Source organism: Podarcis cretensis (genome assembly GCF_951804945.1).
Source record: "Podarcis cretensis genome assembly, chromosome: 12".
In the NCBI taxonomy this organism is placed as follows: Eukaryota; Metazoa; Chordata; class Lepidosauria; order Squamata; family Lacertidae; genus Podarcis; species Podarcis cretensis.
The window spans coordinates 60,124,055-60,148,573 of record NC_137181.1 but is presented as its reverse complement, the minus strand read 5'-3'; the positions used below and the strand labels follow the sequence as shown (position 1 = coordinate 60,148,573).

Genomic DNA, 24,519 nt, shown 5'->3' with positions numbered 1-24,519 from the left:
ACAGATCCTTAGAAGAAATGTGTCGTGCATTGATAAAAAGGAAACCTTGTAAGCCTGAAAACAATGAAATCACTTTTTTAAAAAAAGAAATGTAAGTTCTATTTTTCTTACAGAAATTCTGCCATTTTGGTGTAGCATTTGGTGACTTTTAATGTCGCTGATGCGTGAGCCCCAATGGTGAAATGTCCACGCTTGAAGCGGAATGGAAACAGTAAAGACCAGCTGCACAAAGTTTTATTCAGAGACTTTACATGCACACAGCACTTCCTCAACCATTTATGAGCCTACACAGAGTGTTTTCTTCATGGTAGTGCCTTGTAATGCATAAAAATTAATGGAGCTAAAGTCACAGGAACACCATATATACCCAGGCACTTAAGTTAGCACTCCTTTTTCTACTGAATACACACATGTTTCATTGGGCCTAATGATTGCTCATGCATTTTTAAAGCGAACATTTGTTAGGGGGAAGGTTGGTGTTCTGTCAGCAGCTTTTCCTCTCTCAACATCTTCCTACTGCAGCTGCACTGAAAATGCTGGAAACCCACTAACTTCTGCACATGTACACACCTGGCCACGTGCCCCTTTTTTATTTTGTAGAGAAATGCTACAGTGAACATTAAGAAAATGATTTTTTAAAAATAAAGAAAAATCAAAAATCAATATCCAAACCCATAGCCATTAACTTGGAACTGAACGCCTAAGGATACCCTGGCTCCTGGAAACTCAGATAAGGACGAAACACTACCAAGGACTAAACAAAGCAAACTTGAGGTATACTTTGCTCCAAAAAAGCTGCGGCCTGATTTAAAGGATTTTCTATACCTCTTCAGAATTATTTTGACCCTCTGGGTAGAGAGGTGAGTGACCCAGAACAGGAGGAACGTGAGGAGAGCGTGGGCCAGGCGGATGGCGCTCTGCCCTTTTCCCCGGGCTCTGATGAGAAAATGCTGGCTGAGAAGCTGGCAAAGCGCTTCTGCCGCGGGATCAAGGTTTGTCGGTTGGATGGGACAGTACAGCTGATCTGCATACAGTTGCATAGCATTGATAAGAAACTGGACTGCTTGATCGGTAGGCACCTTGCGGACCAAGGAAAATGGTCCCTGGAAAATGCAAGGAGAGAGTTGCAGATCAACAAATGATAAAAGTACAAGCCTTGTAATGTGCCTTACTGGGGTTCTGTATTCTGGGAAAAACAACACCTGAGGTGGCTGTTATGTTCTTCTGCAGGCAATACAGACTTAAAGATAGCCTCTTAATTTATTTTGAATCTATCTAGTAAAAGCCAGCCTATGAGATTTCTTCTAACTTTTAATTCCCAAAGAATACCAACATTAATAATGAGAAAGAACAATTAGCTAAGAAAGGCGTGACACCCCACCGGCAATTCAGAAATGCTGTCGTAAGACCTTTACTATCATTCCAAAAGACGGGATATCCGGGCAGGACATTGAAACGGCAACAACAGAAATACAAGTAGTCTTGCATGAAATGACTTCAATCAAAAAACAATTTTAAACAAAATCAAGTATTTGTCAATCATGTTAGTACCTTTTGCACTTGTTGGTGTGGTTTTAATGTTTGATTTAGTGTGTTGAATACAGTCTCCATATTTTCCCATAACTTTGTACAGTAATGTGTTGGAAACTGGCATGGTTTTCATTTTTTTTGGTACAGAAAGTATTGGTTTAAAGTGTAGAGATCTTTCCTATTCTATTCAAGAAGCTTTTGGAAACTTCTCTGAGTGATACAAGTTGGTGCAAGCTGGAAGTTTCTAGCTGACAAGGAAATTTCCTTTGTGCTGAGAGCAGGTGTTGTTTTGGTTTAAGCTGGTTCGAACTGGTCCTGTTATCTTTCTCTCAAGGCCATGCAGCCTTTAAGAACAGGCCAGAAGGAGCCTAGTTTCACTTTCTGTCTCTCTTTTCTTCTTGGTTCTCTCTACTTAGGTGGAATCTCCACACATATAAAAACCATTCTGAAAATGCTTTTTTAAAAGCGTTTTAAAAAATATATTGAATTTTCCATAAGGCTCACCATCGCCATCTAGTGTCACATTGTATATTGCACTTAAAGGTAAAGGGACCTCTGACCATTAGGTCTAGTCACAGATGACTCTGGGGTTGCAGCACTCATCTCGCTTTACTGGCCGAGGGAGCCAGCGTACAGCTTCCGGGTCAAGTGGCCAGCATGACTAAGCCGCTTCTGACGAACCAGAGCAGCGCATGGAAACGCCATTTACCTTCCCGCCGGAGCGGTACCTATTTATCTACTTGCAGTTTGACGTGCTTTCGAACTGCTAGGTGGGCAGGAGCTGGGACAGGGCAATGGGAGCTCACCCCGTCGTGGAGATTCGAACCACCGACCTTCTGATCGGCAAGTCCTAGGCTCTGTGGTTTAACCCACAGCGCCACTCGCATCCCATATATTGCACTTAGAACACACTTAAAACTGTATATTTGCAGCTGTATAGTGGTAATATGTATAAAGTATTTTTAAGTTTTTTGTCTTATTGTAAGTTTAAGTTAAGGTTTTGCTGCAACTGGATTTCCTATGGACTGTGCCAATCCTGAAGCATGGGATTTGAACTGTTATGCTCATTTGCCTTCAGTAAATAATTCCTGGATGAAGCTGGTTGCCTCTGGTCTATTTTATGGAAAGCTGCATCATGTTTACGCTGCTAAACTATGTGTTGAGGTCTGCTTTGGAAGAAAAGCACGACCGAGACTGTCTTTATTTAATCAATGACAGCTAAAAATGTATGGAAGGAACTTAAAACATCTCTGAAAGTACAGGACCCTTAATTCGGTGGCTTGTTGTGTTAACTTGTGGCATTACTCTGGGCACAAATAATGTTAATTCATAATTTCACAATAAAATAGTGGTCAATAATCTTCTGTTGCTGTCAGAATATTTTAGTTTTTAATTTCCGGGTTCCCTAAATAACTTCATCAAAGTGAAGTTGATGCATATTGAATATTAACTAACTGATGAAATTGACTGCTAATAACCATGGGTCAGCATAATGAGATATTCTGGGGTTCGGAAGCTTTTTGACTCCTAATGTTAAAGGCATCTCAGTCATATGGGTGGGGTACAAATAATAAAATTATTATAACTATTGTTAGAAATGGAAAATATTTTATCTAGGTTTAGATTTTACTTGTCAATTAAACTTTTGACCTTTCCTGCCTGCAAATGAAGCAATTTATTGCTCTTGCAGCAGTTTCAGCAGCTTCTTGATTGGGTAGCTTCGATGGAATATTGAAGGCACTGTACACATCCGTGTGTGTGTGTGTGAGAGAGAGAGAGAGAGAGAGAGAGAGAGAGAGAATTTGTCTATCCTTCCCCCGTTGGATCAAGGGAAACATAAAGTGCACTCATGGAATCTATGTAGCTGCTTGTCGGTATGAGTTACATGTTGGTCTGCAAAATAGCTGGAATACACTGAAAAAGTAATAAATATTTTAGACGAAATGCATTATCAAATAGTGAGGCGAGATGCCTCGGTATTTTGTCTCACACATGTATTTTTGTTTTAAGTTGTGTTCCTCCCACCACCAGGGATTTGTTTTCTTTCGATACAGCCCCTTTAGTGGAGTCCATCTTTTTTCAAAATAGATATGTGGTATAGAAGAGATAAAATAAAATGTAGGTGAATATCTTGCTAGCAGAAATGAGCAGGTATTGTTGCAAGGGGGAATCATGGTTGATAGTGCTTTCTATTATTTTGTTATTGGCCAACGAAGCTGTAGAGGCAGCCTACAAATATTGTTCTCCCTATGCAGTTGCACACATGTGGATATTATTTGGGATAAAATAGTTTCTCTGCTCCCTCACTCCATTCTAGCTCTGTGATATTAGAAAAAACACAAAAGTGTCTGAACAAGCACTGCTGTTGTGGAATGCAAGCAGAAAGTCCCGAGCAAAACATAACCCCAGTGCAAGTAATCTGCTAACTTTGTTATGTATGTTGAAGAGAGTGTGGGAAAACAGATGCAATGCAGCTTTATAAAATCAGTTTTGAAAAGCATGTCCACATATTAGGCTAAGCAATATTACAGAGTATTAATGTTTTAAACTCCTTTTTGTGTTAGTAAAATTCAACAGAGCATTTGTATGATATCATCTATTATACCATGGCTGATTTGGAGAACAAAGCACTCCCGGGGAAGAGCAGTGCTGTTTTCAGAAGAATTTATGGTTTGTTAATTATTAGGCCAATTTGGTACTGCTTTAATGTATGTGGACTTGGGTGTAGGATTGTAGCTTTTCTCTTCATAGGAAGAGTTATTTATATTGCATTATAATTTCTAAGTATTATTTGTACAAACTGTTGCTTAATATAACAGAGAGGGGGGAAATTCTTCCTTGTGTCTGAATTCAGTTGATGAAAACATAGTATGTCGGTTTCTCCACAAAACTGGGTATGTTCAGTTGTCTTCATGGACAAGGATTCCAATAAATGCAGCATGGACTAGATTAATAAGCATAGCTACAACCAAATTTTAAATGTGATGATCTGTGTGCAGAAAGAAAATTATGCTGCATCTTACTTGCAGGTAAATTGAGACACTAGCTCCTGAGCATGTCAGCATGAGCATTCCAATATGGCCTTGAACTCGTGGGATGGTAATGCTTCAAATGTAGGCAAGCTAATCTGACTGAGCTGTAATGGGGCCTATCTGGTGCCATGCTTAAATCAGGCTTATGTCTGTGAATGGCACCAGTCGTGCCCAACTCCATATATGGCTTTGGTTGTACAGGGCACCCTTCTCCTTCTCCTGAAATGCACACATGCCTATATTCTTCCAACATTACCAGTTTTTAGACCAGAGAATAACTTGCAAAAGTCATAAATAAAAGAAAACTATTAATAAAATAATAATAAAAGAAACTATTAAAAGTTAATAATAAGCAAATCTAACTTACTCTTCTGAATATATTGTGAGATTCTTTAGATTCTAAGGGGAGTGAAAAACAGGCACACAAGCTAGAATGTGCATACCTTCTCTACTCGAGCTATATTTAGGCATTCACTCCCTTCTGATTAACGGTCACATAGAGTCACATTGGCTCTGTCCCCAACTGCCATGCATTTGAGGATAAGTGTCCCATGGACTGCAAGAAGATCAAACCTATCCATTCTGAAGGAAATCAGCCCTGAGTGCTCACTGGAAGGATAGTTCCTGAAGCTGAGGCTCCAATATTTTGGCCACCTCATGAGAAGAGAAGACTCCCTGGAAAAGACCCTGATGTTGGGAAAGATGGAGGGCACAAGGATAAGGGGACGACAGAGGACGAGATGGTGGGACAGTGTTCTCGAAGCTACGAACATGAGTGTGACCAAACTGCAGGAGGCAGTGGAAGACAGGAGTGCCTGGCGTGCTCTGGTCCATGGGGTCACGAAGAGGCGGACACAACTAAACGACTAAACAACAACAGTACCTGTAGAGGGCAGCCAGCTGTATGTGCATAGCCCTGTGATTTGGAAACCTGACCGTCCAGTGTTCCAAATCACAGGGGATCCCATGTGTGTATAGCAAATTCCTCTTCACAGGCAATATCCCCAAATATGCTGATGAGAAGATGCTGTGGTGGCAGTGGTGAGGCATGGAGTGCTCTTCATTCCACAAGATATTTAACTGTGTGGAATGAACTCCCAAATACTGTACTCATATACAAATATTCACAGACTCACATGTTTGTTGTGTATGATATAAGCATATGCCTTCAGCAAAACAGTGTGCTAAATTCTAGGCCATTCATGAGTAAGCAGTGGTCAAAGCAATTTTTATTTACAGTGTTAGTATCCCACTTTTCCTTCATGGTGCTCAGGGTAGGGAACATGGGGCTATTTCATTTTGCAAGCGGCTCAGAAAAAAAAAACATTACCTTTTTTTGAAGAGTATAAAAATGTAGTGGAAGTTTAGATTAAAATGTTTATTTTCCCCATCCCCCTTTAATTGCTCAAAAGAATTGGATTTGCGCTCATTCCATCAGATTGTCTTCATGACATGTTGGCTTTAGCATAACTGTTTCGTGCAGCAGTTCATGCCTTTTTTATCCTGTAGAGACAATACTCTTTTGGACATTTCTGAAAGAGAGGTTAAAATGGGTTGAGAAGGAGTGCTGCAGGGCATCCCTTGAGGTTTTGAGCTGTATGTATGGGCAGAAACCTGTATAGATCTACTGCCAATTTTGTGATGTGAACAGACATCTACAAAGAGTGCCTGACCTTGAATCCACTCTCCTTTCATTTATTTCATATGAAGTTGAACTATGAGACACAAATGGGCGCTTTAGCATCTCTGACGGTGTTGCCATATATGAGATGAATGTTATAGGCTCTTAAGGTACTATGCCCTGACTTATGTAAAAATAGTGGGGAAGATTTATCTCTTTTCAGCTGAGGGGCCCAAAAGTGTTGTTGAGACAAATTCATTTTAAAATTGGCACAGCTTGTCATAAACTCGTATTTCACAGGGTTTGCTTTCTCCATGCCCAATAGCAGGGGTTGGGGGCCTTTTTAGTGGGCAAAACAATGAATGTGAACTTTATCTTTTGTACAGCAGGATAGTTTCTGCACACATTCACACACTCCTCTCTCTGTTATCCGTCTAGTCAAGCAAAAGGCATTATCAGATTTCTAAGCCACACTCCAGCCAGGCAAAAGCACTCTAGGAGGCTGTGAAGCAAGACTGCTGGGCCAAAGGTTCCCCATCGCTGTCTGATAGTGTGCTAAGACACAAATGGGGACCTTGGAAAGAGGAAAGGATAAGCAGAATTAAGCAAGTAGAGAAGTTAGGCTTGCAACAAAATGTTGCAGTGTGCTGCAATGTTGCTCCTGTTTAGGAATATTCCATTTTCCCTCACACTGTTTTCCACTTTCCCTTCCCCCACAGTAGTTTTAGTAGGTAGCAGGGGGGAAATTGATTCAGTTCACATTTAAAGGAGAACCTTTCTAACCAACGCTTGCCATCCTTTGAAATTTGCACTCCTCTGTATTTTGCATTGTCGTTCTCCATCCACACAAAATGTATATACAAGGCCATGAATGCTTAAAAGCTCATACATTAGTGAAAATCATATACAAGATGTTAAGGGAAATTGCTGTGTAAAAATGTGTATAGTAGGAAGAATTCACACTAAAATTCTGGTGAATTTTCATGGGGACTTTAAAAAAAATCACAAACTGATGTGGAAACATGGATAACTGAAGATTGGAAAAAGAAGGAACTACGGGAAACTGAAAATGACAAATTCACCCATCCCTAGAAGTCATCATTCTGTGATCACTATGTTCAGTCAGTGTTGTGCTGTTTTTGGTGGTCCCCACCCCACCCAGCTTTAAATTTGTTTCCTAAAAAATGCTTTGTACTTGTGCAAACCTTGGGGCTCCCCTGAGTCTGCTGATACCTATTTTTGTTTGTGAATGGTTCCCTTTTGGCTACATAAGGACTGGCATTTGTATGCTGAGAATATATCAAAATTCAGTGATGCCATATCAGGCAATGAGACAGATCTCTCACTGTGCCAGGCAGAGTAGATAACAGTGGGTAGATGGACCGATACCCTGAACTAAAACAGCCTGCTATGCAAGAGCATGTATCATGACATGGACAGAAATTGTACTGCAGAGTCTTCTTAGTGAGCAGAATCGTCAGTGGAATTTCATCTTTGGGAGTGATCTACCATTTCCAGATTTGGAAGTAATTTGCACATACTTCCTTACACAAAATCATCCTAAAGAATCTTTATTGCATTTTAACATAATTTACATTTTAAAATGATTTAATCCTCCCATTTCCTGTGAAACAAGTACATAGAAGGGGATTAGGTAAAGGATATAATGAGATAATAGGGACGCGGGTGGCGCTGTGGAGAAAAGCACAACCTTAGAAAAATTAGTATAAGGTTAAAATGACTGAATTCAGAAACTGAACACATAGATGCTAATGAATCTTGCATTAAATAAAGTACAGTTGCAATTGAAATTATTCAGCCCCCATTTGCAATGAGCAAATCAAACAAAAGCATGTGGCATAGAACAGCATTTCCCAAACTTGTGATATCTTAGCCAGATGGAGGCACAACTCCCTCCTGCACTCTTACATAGAGACACAATAGCCATCTCCTCAAAGGGCCTCCTGCTGCACACTCAGACCTGATGCCGGAACAGGGCAAATTGTTTTTCCCTCTCATCGATGCCTCATCTATGGATGGTCCATTGGGCTCACAGCAGCTTCTAATTTATTTCTCACACAGTCCCTTAGCAGCCCCCTCACAGCATACTGGTGTGACCTGGTTTAGCGTTTTGGAATTACTAGTGTAAATTTCATTTAGTACCAGAAAAAATAGTAGAGATACAGGCAAAGTGTCTCAAATTATCTGCCAGTTTTTTTAATAAAGGCCTTTAGCTTTAAACCATGAGCTTCAAGCTTTTTGGGGTCTTTACTTAGTTATTGGTGTGATGTATTGCAGATGTGCTTGAGTAATTATCTTCACATACACCCACTTTCTCTTGCCAGTTTATTTCATAAACAGATACATTTTCATGGAACTTTTCTGCTGCTGCTTCCTCCATCTTCAACCCACCCCCTGACTGGTTCCTTTCCTCTTGCCTTTACAGCATCCCTATATTTCGCTGCCAGCGTCATTAGTGAAATGCAGTGCAGTGCAGCTTAGGAACTTTGAAAGCAGCTGGTGCAGTGACTTAAGAGTGGTGTGTGAAAAATGTGGGTCTCATCAGCACCATAGTATACTTGCATCTTCTCCCTTCCCTTCAGCTGCACAAAATGCATCTCTTTCTAAAAGCCTATTGAAACAACACAGTCAAAGGTCTCTCAGCTGCCTACATACATCGTCTTTGGCTTATGCTTCCTTTCCTGCAGGCTGGAACAAGACTGTCTCTGTTTTCCTTTGCTGTTCAGGAAGTTGTACAGTGCAATAATCCTGTTATCTAATGGTCATAGTTTACTTAGCCTTCTACCACTTCCACTGTCCAAAAGAAACAATAAGGACCACCCCCACCCGTTACTGCTGGAGACCACCTGGAATTGATGGCAAACTGGTGGAGAAAGCCGAAACATTCATGTTCAGCTTATACTGAACTGACGCTAATATCCCTCACAAAAACTAACAAATAAGCAACTGCCAAGGCTGGTTGTTCCATGCAGTGGAATGAGAGTGGATTCCATATCCTTCCCCTCCACTGCCCATAGGGCTGGCCACTCCTGCGGCAATTAATAGGTCAGCTACAATCTGCAGTTAGTCAGTCAGCTGATACAGCTGCCCACCACTCTTCCTCCTGCCCACCCACTGCGGCTACATCTCCCTCCTCCAAACCCATCCACACACTTGCGCTGGCTGTGTCAGTGTGGGCTGTCTTGACCTTCCTCAGGAGGGAGGCATTGTGGGCAGGGTCACCCAGAGAGCAGCTGTGCTGCCACTGCTTTGTAGTCTTACAAAATACAGCTTAAAAATACAATTTTAAAAATTTCTTCAAACTTTAAAACTTAAATTTCTGCACAGGTTCTTCTAAATATTACTGGAAGTTCATGGATTAGCACTGGATAAGCAGCAGCTATACTATGGTATCATATGAATGAGAATTTTAAAAATTCATTTGGAGGTGATGTTGCATTTTCTTTATTTAAATTAAATATGAAAAGGCACAGTTCCTTGACTCTAAAGGCTTGCAAATCCTATATAAGCAGATGAAAGCAACAGGATAAAGAGAGAAGGCAGATTTTATAAATAGGAATCTAACCAATCCCACCCAGTTTCACTACTTTGGATGTTCCCACAGTAACAGTAGAATTCTTTATGCTTGCATGCAATTCTTTATCCAACCAATTCAAAATCAGTCACCATGGTTTATTTTAGAAGAGCAAAAATTAAATGCATATTTTGGCTAAAGTTGCTGCAGGGAGAAGGGTAATCAAACAATGAGAAAATATATATTTCATTGCCATGTTTTATTTCATGCTGCTTGTTTAGATTATCCTGCAGACTTTGAATTCCCAGAGCAGAATTCTACCACTCAGTGGATTTGTAACTGGCTGACTGACCGAACCCAAAGGGTGCTCATCAATGGTTCCTCTTCATCCTGGAGAAGAGTGACTAGTGGGGGGGCACAGGGTTCTGTCTTGGGCCCGGTCTTATTCAACATCTTTATCAACGACTTGGATGATGGACTCAAAGGCATCCTGATCAAATTTGCAGATGACACCAAACTGGGAGGGGTGGCTAACACCCCAGAGGACAGGATCACACTTCAAAACGACCTTGACAGATTAGAGAACTGGGCCAAAACAAACAAGATGAATTTTAACAGGGAGAAATGTAAAGTATTGCACTTGGGCAAAAAAAAAAATGAGAGGCACAAATACAAGATGGGTGACACCTGGCTTGAGAGCAGTACATGTGAAAAGGATCTAGGAGTCTTGGTTGACCACAAACTTGACATGAGCCAACAGTGTGACGCGGCAGCTAAAAAAGCCAATGCAATTCTGGGCTGCATCAAGAGGAGTATAGCATCTAGATCAAGGGAAGTAATAGTGCCACTGTATTCTGCTCTGGTCAGACCTCACCTGGAGTACTGTGTCCAGTTCTGGGCACCACAGTTCAAGAAGGACACTGACAAACTGGAACGTGTCCAGAGGAGGGCAACCAAAATGGTGAAAGGCCTGGAAACAATGCCTTATGAGGAATGGCTAAGGGAGCTGGGCATGTTTAGCCTGGAGAAGAGGAGGTTAAGGGGTGATATGATAGCCATGTTCAAATATATAAAAGGATGTCACATAGAGGAGGGAGAAAGGTTGTTTTCTGCTGCTCCAGAGAAGCGGACACGGAGCAATGGTTCCAAACTACAAGAAAGAAGATTCCACCTAAACATTAGGAAGAACTTCTGGCAGTAAGAGCTGTTCGACAGTGGAATTTGCTGCCAAGGAGTGTTGTGGAGTCTCCTTCTTTGGAAGTCTTTAAGCAGAGGCTTGACAACCATATGTCAGGAGTGCTCTGATGGTGTTTCCTTCTTGGCAGGGGGTTGGACTCAATGGCCCTTGTGGTCTCTTCCAACTCTATGATTCTATGATTCTATGATGGTGCTTTTCTAAGGATGGATACCCATTGCATTGGAGGGGGTCCCACAGGCATTTCTAGAAGCTACAGTGAACAATGACAGTAGCATTTTGAGAGAAAATTTATCTGTTTAACAGCTGTTTGACACAGCAAAGAGATTCAGCAAGTATGGTAAAATTGGAAACCCAAGAGGCTGTAGAATATTTGCACCCACTTATGCAAAGCTGTTCAGTAGTTTCTATTGTTATGGCCCATATTGTTTTTAGGATGCGGGTGGCGCTGTGGTCTAAACCACAGAGCCTAGGGCTTGCTGATCAGAAGGTTGGCAGTTGAGCTCCCATTGTTCGGTCCCAGCTCCTGACCACCTAGCAGTTCAAAAGCATGTCAAGTGCAAGTAGATAAATAGGTACTGCTCCAGCGGGAAGGTAATCGGCGTTTCCATGCGCTGCTCTGGTTCACCAGAAGCGGCTTAGTCATGCTGGCCACCTGACCCGGAAGCTGTACGCTGGGTCCCTCGGCCAATAAAGCGAGACGAGCACCGCAACCCCAGAGTCGGCCACAACTGGACCTAATGGTCAGGGATGCCTTTACCTTTACCTTTTTGCAAAGCTATTCAGTAGTTTCTATTGTTATGGCCCATATTGTTTATAGTATAGCTCCTTCCAGCCGCTAAAGGATTGGAAAAAGTTGGAGACAAGTCCCTACTAATTAGTAGGGCTGTGCAACCAATTTGTCTGAATCACACACCCCATCAGGCCAATTTGTGCCAAATCTGGATTGGGTCAAGGTAGCTACAGGTTGCTGCAGAATGGATGGGGTTGACCCAAATCTTTTTCTAGCAATGTTTGCAGATCTAAAACTAAAAAATACTGTCTCTAAAGTGTTGAAATCATCCATTGCAGCACCATATAAAAAGAACACCAGGGAAGGGGGAAGAGGAGAGTTAGACTTCTTCCATTGAGAGTTCTAGCTTTCAGCCCAGGGCAAGAATCTTAGCCCTCACTTGCCAGTCAGAGTGCTTGGGGTGAGGAATGATGAAGTCCTAAAATGTAAGTTCTGATTCTTAGAAAGAATTTGTTGGCATTTGTTCAGCTTATGTTTGTTTCCTTCGCAGTACCCTACCCAGTCTTATACATGTTTGTTTTCCAACCTTACTTGATCAGTCCCAGTCCCACCTTTGTAAAATAATAATAGTTTGTTTTCTTTCTCTTAGTTGCTTTGACAGTATCACTTCCTTATGCCTTGCACGCTTGAACCTAGTTTTTAGCTTGTTTGCAGTTTATTTACAATGGTGTTTTCTGTGTCTCTGTACATAATATATACATGTGTGCATGCACACACACATTCTTCCATTTGCATTGTTGATTTTGTGTGGAAATTTTAAATTGCTATAAAAATAAAATAATGTAAACAGGACATTGGGATGATAGTGGATAGGGAATTGACCATGGATCTTCGGAGACTGTTGCCCATGCTTCATTTCTGCCTTGGACTGAATTGGTTAGCCTCCTCTCTTAGCTTCCTTTTCCTTTACAACCACAAAATTTTGAGAATTCTTAATAGGATTGTCACCTGTGTGTTTGCTTCAATATGCTAAACCAGTCAGTGAATTCAGTGGATGCTTGGATTAAGGAGGTTTGTGAGCCCTTTCCTCTGCACCACACTGAATGTGTGGAAAGCGAAGATTAAAAAACTGGTTTCCCCAATATCTTCTCATATCCCTCTTCACTTTCATCCCTCTTTTAAAGAAGAGGGACCATACTTAGATTGGAATGATTGGGAACGGTGGGCTTTTATAGATTTAAAAGATTTCTATAAAAAGGAACAATCATAGCTGCCATACCAAACCTTAAATGGCCATGGTACAACTTCAACTAGCTGTTAAGACCGTTAAACCCAGACATTTCCACTCAAGCAAACAGGAAACTAACAGCAACGGAGCACATATTTCTTAATTTTTCTCCACTTTCTAAGGGTATAACTTCCTCAATTTACAAAGCTCTAATAACACTTGAGTATGGCAATCTATTTTACACAAAAATGCCAAAGGGAAATGGACCTAGATGTGCAAATACCAAATGAAAAATGGATGGCTTTGTGATCTGAGAGATTGTTGAAATCAGTTTCTGCAAAAATAAAGAAAGCCTTATTAAAACTTCTGCATAGGTGGCCTTATACACTGGTGAGGCTATCCTGAATATGTAAGGAAGTCAATCCCAATTGTTGGAGGGAATGCACAGTCAGAGTACATATTTCCACATGTCGTGTGTTGTGACATTATCAAACCCTTCTGGAATGCTGTCTTTAAAGAAATAAGTTTGATATACAACAAAACAGTTGAAATGTCCCCTGCACTAACTCTGCTTGGGCTTAGGATCCCATCTACTCCTGATTATCCCCAAGATTTCCTCTTAGCCTTTCTATTGACTTCCACCTGTATGGAGATAGCCAGATGTTGGGCTGAACATTGATTCTTGGTATAACAGAAGCTAACATGCCAGGTAAGAGCAGCAAAGTGCAAACACAATCCATATTCCTTTTACAACCTACGGCAAATGTTTATTGAAATACATAAATTGTTCAGACTGGCAGGAATCCACCCAGCCCTCATGGGAAAATGTGGCGTGATCTCTTAGACTAATCAAATGAAACTTTAACACACGGCATGATAAAAGTCTGTAATTTTGTCAGGACAAGTTATTTGTTTTTTAATGTTGTAACAATTGTTTTCCCAAAATTTATCTTCTGTACCATAAAAATAAATAAAAACATGATTAAAAAAAGAAGAAAAATTGTGGGCATCTGCACTCCATGATCATTTCAGGGGCATTTTAAATTCAGTAGCTAAACTGCTGTTAATTCAGATTAAAAGGCTCATGTGCATTTTGTTTTGTTAAGAGTAGTAGTACATCTTTACAGTACAAATTACAATATAGTGGAACACTTTGGACTTTGACATGTGGATAAATAGCACACACTATCCTCGAGGGCTGTTGTATCCCAGTGGTTACTGAACAAACTGGCACTTAAAATATATCCTCTGTAGTCTCTTGACAGCCAAAATAAAAGATCCAGGATTTCTTCTAAATAAGGGTCTTCATAATGCTAAAATCTAGCTCATTTTCTTGACAATTGGAAGTTCTTTTTGGGGTTTAGCCCTTCAAATTACTCTCTGGCATTGAAAAGGTGCCTCTTTCCTTCTCCCCAACCCTGTGGGGTCATTATTTCAGACTGTAAGCTACATCTTAAGAGGCTTTTCTTTTTATTTTGAAACAATAGGAATAGTAGCACAAGAACTTGGTATAGGTATTCCTAAATGTTGGGATTACTATTGTGCAATACACAAAGAGTGAAATATTTTATCCTAAGGCTTAATAATAATTCCAGAAATACAGTGCCTTTTATACCCATGCTGTTAATTTAAAATTAATGGAGATAATATTTGCACGTAAGGGAATAATGTGCTTGATCTGTCTTCATTGCTGTGTTAAAATATCAGGCAACATGCCTAGCAACAAATTTATCAAGATGTAATCCCTAAAATACATTAATCAATTGGGAAGAGGGAGATAAAGTTTGATGAGTTGGCAAACCAAAGTTATCATTTGAAAAATACCAGTATGAATCTTGCAAAAAAAAAAAAACTTTTGGGAATTGTGCAGCAATTAACTTTATTGCTAATGATTTCTTTTGGTGAGAGCATACAGACTTCAGGTAAAGTGCGAAATATTCAAAATCTTCGCTATTTGGGTTTCTCATTAGCTGAGATTATAAAATTTCTAGTTACCTATGTTGGAGACTTGCAGTCATCCAAACAATTTCAATCTCAAGAAAATTCAGTTAAAAGCAAGCTTAGCTCATTATCATCATCATTAGATATCTCTGCAAGCAATATTGAAAATGCTAGAAAGCATAGTCTTCTGATAAAAGACAGGGTTTTGAACGAAGCAAACCACCACTTTGTTATGCTCAGCAGAGAAAACAGTGCAATGCAGATGCTATGTCATTTGCAGGTGTGATATTCTAAAACCTTTGTGTTTCTGTGCCTGTGAATGACAACCCAACATTTGAAAAAGATTTGAAATATGCTAAATTGGAAATACATTAAGAAGATCCATAAACAAATAGCTCTTTTTCATATTTACTCAGCAACTTTGATTTCCTTTAGCTTTTTTGTGTGCTTACCTTGGCACACTACAACTGAAAGAACATCCAATATTTGTTAAATATGATAAATAAAAGGCACTCTGTCAATCATTGTTAGATCACCCATGTCATGATCATTGATGGTGACAGTTGGGTTCATTGACTTTCACAGAAATCTGCAATGCAAAATTTAAGCTAAAATACTGAGACATTTGAGTGGATTAATTAAAATATGCTTTCAGAATCTTCCATCACACCGAAGGTTTTGCTACAAATTACTGTTGGTCTTAAGGCCTTATGCCGATATTATGCTCTAATAATCAGAGCCTGATTCTGTGATGTACAAAGGTTCTTGCCTGTGGAGAGATGTTTGAAAATGAACACTGGACTACATGGATCTGATCATGGATGAGATGTGTCACTGCTGTTAGATGATGGGGTTACTCTAGATGCATTTTTTTCTTTGTTTTTTAATTGCTTTGGTTTCATGTTGGGAAAATAGATCTGAGGGAGGAAAAGTGATTCTTGCATTCATAACGCAGATTTTAGGGAAACATCTGACTTACATTTAATTATGACTTGCCATAACAGTATATGGATGCAGTCATGCTTCTGTGGCTGGCCTTTCCTGAAACATTTTCTCATGGTAGATTATTATTGGATGTTGTGGTGGGAGTGCAATCCAGATGTAACAAACCCAAGGATCAAGTTCATTATGCAGGGATACTGGCGCCTTTGCACTTTTGATCAAGTAGCTCCTTCTGTTAATGGAAGATGAGGCAGGCCAGATTTTGCTCATTTCCCCCTCTACAAGATGACCCCTCAGAACAGGATCAACAAGAATAGTCTCTGTGACTCTTCACAAGCAGGGCAGGGCAGTACCAGGTTTTCAACTTCGTGGTGTATCACCAGCCAAACTTCGTCTGGTAGTATACCACAATGTTGAAAAAACAAGCTGCAGTGGCCTCACCCTGTGAGGCGCCGGGTGTAATTGCCCCAGCCCTCACCATGGAAGCTGAGGTACTTTCACTCCAGCGCCTAGCGGGCTGCGGCAATGAAATATACTTGGAGTCAAGAGTGGATTTCATGCTCTTTATTCAGCTCATAGTGGTGAGGAGGAATGGAAGTTCTCCCAGAATGTCTGCTTTATATACATTATTTACATAATGGGCCCCACGTGATTGGCTAATTCCGGGATTCTCCTGTAGGCCAATCAGGTTGCGGATTCACTTCCACCTGGAGCTGGATTGGGTGGCTCCTGTGGACCAGCCAGACTGCTGCATTCTGAATCCTATTGTTCTAGGGACCAAGCAGACTGCTGCATTTTGGATCCTATTCAACTCAGTACATAACAGGCAACCTCGCTTGTTTGTATGGCTCTGCTGGGGGTCAGGAGCCCTCCCCATCCCCAGCAGAGCCACCCCACTTGCATGGGAGCCAGCGCCAGGCTGAGGGGAGCGGCAACCACACACTCCTCAGCCAAGCAGTTGAAAGATGCGGAGGGAGGAACAAGCTGTATTGGCGCCTCACCCATGCAGCTTTTCTCTCTCTCTGCGCAGGACGAGGGCAGAGTGGGATGGTGGTTTCATTCAGAGATAGATCACTGGTGATTCTGCCCCTGCTGCTGAGTCCCTCTGCTAGCAACACTTGCTAGAGGAAGTCGGTAGCAGGGGGTCTCGGGAGCGGGGGCCGTTTCACCAGCGATATACTGTTGAGTGAAGCTGACCTTGCAGCCTGTTCCTCATACCAGTCCTGGGTGATCTATTGAGATATCGCCCAGGCCTATTTGGAAGCTCTTCCATGAGCACAAGGGCATCGCAATAAAAGAGTAAAAGGCATTGGTGGAAGCTAAAAACCAGGACCAGCCACTCTGTGGATGGGCTCAGCATTAAGCACAGACACCAGCTTCTCGCTTCAAACTGTCCTCTCCCAATACTGTTTTGCAGGAAGAAAGCAGGCAAGTTTTGCATATAGTGGAGCTGAACCCTCTAAGGCTAAATTAAACTAAGGCACCATACACCATATAAATATGTGACTATCTCAAACAAGTACCGAGTGGCATTCTCAGAATCCAGGCAAAACCCAACAAATAGAGCCATATGTTGTTTTTAGTTACAGAGGATTATTGGCTGTGTTTTATTCCCAGTGCGTGTGGAATGGTATGAAGTGGCTTTGGTTGTGTCTAGCATGAACTGAGTGTTTGCCTTAGGACATGATTCAGAGTCCTTTGCAGGCTTTCTATGGGAGGCAAGTAAATGTGGAAAGTGTACACAGGAGGTGTAAGGTTTGAAAAGCATTGCTCTTAACATGTGATAATTTTCGGGCAAGTTCCATAGCATATTCCTACAAGTTCCGTTTTCATATTTATATTGCCTGCCTGACCAATATAGTAGAACTAAGCAAGTGTTTGTAAATGGAGATCAGAAGTGGGAAATGTTTATCACTTGAGGGTTTAAATCTTGCCATTTAATGTTTTGTTTTTCACATTAATAAGAGAGAACATACTGTTCACCGAGCTTACCACGCACTTGAACAACATTCCGCATTACAAGGGAAAACCTGATTCCTAATGTGTGTCCCAAAGGATGACATCTGGTGATAACATTTATTCATTTGGAACTACAATTTCCATTGACAGAGGGGGGGGGGGAACCCACACAGTTTGGTATAGGATCAACTAAACACCCACCTCACTCCTTCATTTACTTTTATATTATATCCGATATTCTACTTGAATGGGGCAGGTTGCTACCAAGCGAGTCTTCTGGTTATTTTAATTAAAACAGATGCCACAACAAGTAACTGTGAAATACTCTTGTTTTAGTAAATAGTCTTGCTAATCTGGTGGGTTTCCTGTTCGTTCTTACAGATGAATTATAAACTTGCTGTTTAAAGAGGTTAGGAGTGAATTTTGAAATGAAGCAAAACTTCTTCTTTTTTAATTTTATAATGTAGCAGGTATCAACATACAGCCATTTCTATCTAGTTTTAAAAGGCCAGTGCCCAGTCAGTTCTGTGCTAGCATGAGCTGGTTTTTAAAAAAGCCATTTCTCATAACGTTTAGGAGATGTGTAAATTCTTTGTTCCTGCCTTTACAGTGTTTGCCCTTTGAGTTCACTTCAGTTGATTAAGTACAAAAAGCTTTGGCAAATGTTTGCCTATTTCATATCTCTTCATTGCGCATGAAAAAGGTCTGTTTACTTGTTTCTTTAATTAAAAGATTTGTGAATATGGCAAGTAAAAATGGCCATCAGGTTATTTGTATAACTGTATAATGCACAAATTTTAATAGCTTGTGGGAGGGATGCTATTGTTTTGTTTTTGTTCTTGCTTTTATTATATATTTTGTGTTTTTCTGCTGTGAACCACCCTGAGATCTTTGGATGAATACAAATTTAATTAAAAATAGTACTGTGAAATTTCCAGAAATCTTAAAATCATACAAAAATAAAAACCATTTTGGAGGGAGGTTGAATAATTTAAATATATGCAGATATAGTATTATCTAAAATTGGGGTGTTCAGTTACTTTATACTACTGTTAAAGATTACAATAATTCACCAAGATAATGTAGCAAGTGCCATAGTAACTGCAGATACACAAAATTAACCATCCTTATTTATTTTGATTTATATTCTTCCTCATTCTATTAGTTAACATATCCTTGAAAATAATTTTTAGCCCAAAATTAATTTTAAATTTTAAATGTTTTGTGGACTTCAGAAAATTGGAGGCACATGTTCTCAGCACATGGAAAGTGATTGTTCCTTGATTTTGCATGTGTCTTTAAAAATATTATTCAGCTTCCTTCTCTTGTTGGAGGTATCTGAGGCAAATGAAAATTAAAGAAGCCACAGGCTGTGTTGCCAGAAGCAATTTATTTGACCACCTCCAACACACACCCTGTTAGTTCAGCTGCCTAAAAAAGGTTCTGTCTTGTGCAACACTTGATGAAATCACTATTCCAACATCAAGTCATTGTTGCTTGTTTAGTAATCCCATCAAGTACACCAGAAATACAATCAAACTAACACAGGTAGAAGAGAAAACGGTGTTTAAGGCTAGCTGTGCAGAGCCTCAGAGTTCAGACCTTTTGTGACTGACCCAGATCAGCCAGAGTGCAAAATGGCTTGATTACCCTCTTATCAATATGGAACTAATGTAACCCAGTTGTTTACAAGGCTAGAATTTGCACTGATTATATTTAAACACAAGAGTGTGAAGCAGGGTGGGGAATCTCTTCAGTCCAGCAGACCAGATACTTATCTGTCTCCACCCACTCAGGCTGACTTTGGCAGGTTGGTGGGACAATGCAGCTGTTAGTCACCTGACATCATTCTGCCTTCAAATGATTGACAGGTGGATTGCCCCACCCATCTTCCAGTTCCTTATGCAGCATTTTCCAAGCGTCCAATGGTTTTCTGGTTGTCTAGTACTGAAAAACCACAGCACAAGGGGCTTTGCCACATATCTACATGCCCCACACTGGATGTCACATAAGATGTCAGATGTTGGGTAGGTGGGTATGGATTGGGAAGAATGACCTCACAGGCTAAATTGGTACTTGGGCTGCACCAAATTTGACCCAGAAGCCAGAGGTTTCCCACCCCACCCCACTGAAGGATGGCAACTGTGGAAACAATGGGCTGACTCACTCCCAAGACTCTGAGCTATTGGTCCCAGGATATTTTGAATGATCAGTCTGAACCCAGCCTGGTATGAAAGTAATCCAGAAGCTACAAACATTTTTGCACAACCACATTATTACTTTGGTGAGTGACCTCATTCCTGACGCTTGAATGAAATGCAGATAAGCAGCTTTTAGTGTGGTGTTTCTGTGCAGAGTTGAACTAATTCATTAGAAATGGTGGTAACTTCCTTTTAGCACATTTTTGAACTGATTTCCCATAAACCTTATGCTGACCTTTTAAAATGTATTGGATCAGAAAATGTTCTCTCAAAGAGCAGAGCTACAAAAACAGTTGATTAAATTTTGATGATGAATTATCTGCATCGTTTTGGCATCCTCTCATAAAGAACCTAAGGTTAGTGAGCTGGTAGGTGGCAATGAGGACTGTTAGATGTAGCAAGCTGTGTGGGGTTCAAGATGGAGCCAGCTGCAAGATTCATGTTGAGAATCCAGTGGGAGAGCTTGATAGATCAATGCTGCCTTAGGCTATCTTTATCCAAAGTTGTACCAACACTGCAAATCTCTCCCCTAGCTCCTCTATATGGGAACGGGGCAGATACATTTGGGAGAATAAGGACTGGAGTATCCTTTGCCTAGGAAGGTGCTGTGTAAATTCCCTTGGTTCAGATCAGAAGAACTATACAAACCACTGGAACCGAGTAGTTGATGGCCTATTTTTCCCAGCACGTTTAATATTACAAGAAATCAGACTAATAGCAAAATAATATAATACATATTTATCCGGAGGAAAACGGGATTTACAGTCATCTGTATTTGTATTGGATTTAACTTTTTTTACATATGCATTTTTAGAAATATATATATATGGGATTGTGTTCTAATTGTTTTTATTCTTGAAGTTTTTATTGTGAAATTGCCTCAAGATACTTTAGCTGAAGCTATTCATAAATGGAATCAAATAAATAAAATGGTTCTGATGAAATGTGTATATGAATAAGGTTTCAAACATTTGTATGATTTCTCTTCTTCTCTGCCTGGAAAAAAGTGTGAGGTAATGACTGTAGTTTATAAGATATCCTTTAAGAATTTCTTCTAGTCATGAATTGTCTAGAAAAAGTAATATGTTTCTCAGGAAATTGATTCAAGATGAGTGAAATTGGCAGAATAGTCCATCCTATTCTTGGTTTGTGGTTTCATAGACTGGGCGTAAGAGTGACTACAGATGCATGTGATTAATTTGTTGTTTTGTGAGCAATTAGTTTGAATAACAACTTCCTTTCATTTACAATTTAATGTGGGTGGTACCTGACTAGGCATGTAGGTCACACTGGAATGGTTATAATCAGTGATGGGTGATTTAACAGAGCAATGGGTTTAACAGTGCATATTTCTGTATTCACACTTAGAGTAGTTTTGTGGTGACAGTTTAACCATATCTGATAGCAAAGCTTTGGAGTGGGGTTAGAGCTTATTCTTAACATTGAACTTTCATTTATTTGGTACATCTATTTATTTGGTACACCTATATTCAAGATAAGTAGAATTGCCATTTTAAGATGGCTTTATTGCATTGCTGTTTCTCTATGACACAAATCTCCCAATATATTTTTTAATTAGCCACAGGGAACTCCCACTTTGTGGCAATGGTGCTGGGAAAAGGGTGTTTGCCTTTCTCCTCTCCTCTCCTCTTAACCACCATTTTAATTGCCCCCAAAAGTGTTATTGGCAGTTCTGCGGTAGAAATACAATAGGGGATACAATTATCTCCTTTCTTCTTCTTCTTTTGCATTTTCAACTTAAGCAGGTGAAACATATGGCCATATAGATTTAGCACTTATTACTGCTGAATTCTCCTCTGGAAGGAGCTTATTCCTAAACTTATCCACTACTCCTAGATTTAGTGTTTAGAGCCTCTTGCCTTCTAAGTAGTGCAGAACAGTGAACCGTGGAATTTGCTGTGCATATTGGTATGATTCTGGAGGATCCTGTATATATCCATTGGTGGAGCAATATTCTTCATCATTATTTATAGGCCCTCATTTTGAGCTATCTGTAGATAGCCATAGGTAGGAAGTTGTCTTCAAGTTGACCACTTCTAGGTTCAGTACGCAACCAGCATTTGTATTTCTTTCCTTCCAATTCACCCATGGCTCTCTGGAAGTATATTATGTCTCACAACACTATAAAGCCTAAGACCCGTTAGTCAGTGACTCTCTCCCATAATTTCTGTTACTGATATCTATGGAAATGTGTGAATTCATGACAAGTTGGCAGAGAAACATGTTTTTAGAGTGCTGTGGGCAATTTTCACAAATATCCAGTGACATGGATATGTAACATCTGAATGAATCCTAACTCCTTTTTTTAATTCCTCAGGAAATTCTTTCACCTAGAAACAGTCGCGTTAGACCCAGTATTTTTTTATTTGTGAGGCCAGCTGCCAGACAGCCAGTGTCATTCCAACTTAGCTGTTAGAAGTAGTCATCTTTGGTAAAATACTGCAATATTTTTTCCTTCTCTACTTCCTGGTAGCATGTAAGATTTTTTCTTGTAGTGACCAGATTTTGAAACCAAGCTCAAAGACTGGAGGCAAGCAACTAGTAGAACACAGAGATCTGAAGGTGCTATTGTTTCATGGTCCTCATTTAATTGTGCAACACATTTTTTCTGTCCTACTGTTATTTCTGATCAACAGGTTTTGAACGCTTGACGTTGCACCATGCTATTGGTTCCCCTAGTCCAGTACTCTCACTGGCAACATTTCACCTAGGTTTTCGCAAGCTCTGTTGTTTGGGGCTGTTTTTCTTAGAGATGCCAAAAATTAAACCCATTAATCGTTATACTGCCTAGAAAAGTTCCATGTTCATGAAGCGCTGTGGTATAGATGGTCTTTGTTTCCCCTACACATCAGTTGCATTTATTTGGTTTTCAAGCTTCTTTAAAAAAAAAGTTTATATATTTAATCCGAGCCAGCGCAGTCAGATGAGACAGGTGAGGCTGCTGCTGCTGTCTAGGTGGCATGCCCCCCCCCACTCCACCATTGGCAGCAGAAGCTGTCTAGGTGGCATGCCCCCCCCCACTCCACCATTGGCAGTGAAGCACCACCAGCGCTGATTTTGGGTAAGATCACAGCCATTTTAGGCAAGATCCCACATTATTTTGTGAGATCTCACCCCAAATCGGCATGATATTGCCCAAAATTGGCAACAATGGCAGCCGCTTCTCCAGCAGCAGTGGATGGGGCAGCGTTCGCAGCAGCAGCAGAGCAGATGGCGGCAGGAGCAGGTTGGTGGTGGAGGGAGCAGCAGCAGGGCAAAGTGGCCCTTTTTCATCTCAAGTGACGAAACAGGGTGCGCCACTCCTGCATTTAATGTGCCAACGGGAGTGGCAGCCATTTTGTTTAAGGGTACTTTCAAAACGGCATGATTTTTTAAATAGTAGAATTGGCAATATAGCAAGAAAATCCATAAGCAAATAGACACAGCCCTTTCCACTAACTTTGATTTTCTGCAGCCTTTTAGTATACAGTATTTACATTTGCAAAGAGATGGTAAAAGAACAACCAGTGTTTATTCTCTTTTGACAGATACACAAATAGAATTCAATCAGGCTTAGTCAGAACACCTGCATTTTGGTCAGTGCTGACGTTGGAGGAGACAAGAGTCCAGTTCATTGACATCTGCAACGCAAGTCATCAACACTTATACTGAGAGGTCCTGGTTGCTTAATTGTAAAATATGTTCAAAATTGTCCATATGGCAGCAGAATTTGGTACAAATGAGCTAACAAAACTATAACCAGGATACACAATCAGAAGAGTCATGTGGTATAGCTCTTCTTAGAGAGTACCACTAAGCTCTTCTTAGAGAGTACCACTTCAGGTTGCAAATGTGTCCTTATTTAAAAATAAGAACTTTGCACATAGGAAAGTAGCATGTTGGGAAAATGATACGCTAGCTTCCCCATCACCCTGACGAGCTTTTGTTTTATGTGCATATTTTTTCTGTGTACGAGACAGCAGTATTCAAACATGCAATCTACAACCCTGCAAAAGCTGTCACAGCTGCAAAACCTTCTGTCTCTCTTCGCCCTCAAGCTCATCAGGGTAAAGTATTAATTAGCTAAGGAATTCTGGAATGATTTGCTCATTGTAGTAATTAATGACTTTGGTCTGCTGAAGCTAGTTAGTGGAAGTGGCAATAGGATAGAAGGACATTCTGGATCCCTGCCACCAAAGGGATGGCAGGAGGATTCATGTGTGTGTGCCACCTTTTTTATTGTGCTAGGCTGCCTAAGAGATCCTTATTATGCACAGTTGTGATGAAATGCCTTTCTCTTTAAGTCTATTACTCTTCTAGAATCTGGCTGGTAACCTGCAAAAGAAGATAAGCCTCATTTATTGTTGAAACTGTTTGTCTGTGTATCTTAGCTGAAGGAGGAGCAGTGCAATTCTGTGCATGCCTAAGCCCCACTGAGTTCTGTAGACGTTGTTATAATGTTATCACAGTATCTTGTTTGTTGGCTAAGTAAGAAATTGTACTTGGCATGTCACAGTGAGTTCTAGCATAGTGTTCATCCAGGTTTTGTGGTTTGTTTCTTCCACAGACTAGTGGGGAGAAGCTGGGAGAAGCAAACTGGGC

General features: G+C 40.4%; 2 protein-coding genes across 3 annotated transcripts in view; one reads left to right on the top strand and one right to left on the bottom strand.

Moving 5' to 3' along the window:
* The window catches only part of LOC307199728 (uncharacterized protein), a gene marked incomplete at its 3' end in the record, with an annotated part of 327,020 nt that overhangs the window by 136,203 nt on the left and 166,298 nt on the right, over nucleotides 1-24,519 (bottom strand). The window lies entirely within an intron of this gene.
* The window catches only part of EGFR (epidermal growth factor receptor), a 158,450-nt gene that overhangs the window by 58,592 nt on the left and 75,339 nt on the right, over nucleotides 1-24,519 (top strand). The gene's annotated exons all lie outside the window — the stretch shown is intronic.